The following is a 581-nucleotide window of genomic DNA, read 5'->3' as shown; positions in this document are numbered from 1 at the left end:
CTTTGGAAAAAAACAGTTTCTCATGCGGTTTGTCCGCGCCCTCATGACCCTTAGCGGGCCTGAGGGTAGGGTGTCAAACAGGGTATAGCCAGGATGTGTAGGATCCGCCCTGATACTTGCTGCTCTTCTCTGCAGCCTACTGTAATAGATATCCTCAAGGCTTGGAAGAGGTGCACCAATGATTCTCTGGGCAGTTTTAATTACCCGCTGCAGATCTTTTTTTTCCTCAATAGTGCAGCTAGAAAACCACACTGTACAGCCGTATGCCAGCACACTCTCTATTGTGCACCTGTAAAAGTTTTTGAGGAGTGTCTGCGGGAGACCAGTACGTCTTAGGGTTCACAGGAAAAAGAGTCTCTGCTGAGCTTTATTCCCTATCTCTTTGGTGTTCATTCCCCAGGTCAGATCCTCAGCCACATGCAGCCATATCTTGTTTTAAAGGATAAGCGGAGGAGAAAGGATGGAGCGTCTTGAGGTCTTGAGGTTACAGCCTATGAACTCCAGGCAGGAGTGTGCTATTATCTTTTCGGTTGATGCATGATGGGAAGTTTCTCATTGACACTCCGCTATTATGATGCAAC

Source organism: Carassius carassius, chromosome 8 (assembly GCF_963082965.1).
Source record: "Carassius carassius chromosome 8, fCarCar2.1, whole genome shotgun sequence".
NCBI classification, from domain to species: domain Eukaryota; kingdom Metazoa; phylum Chordata; class Actinopteri; order Cypriniformes; family Cyprinidae; genus Carassius; species Carassius carassius.
This window is presented reverse-complemented; position numbering follows the sequence as displayed.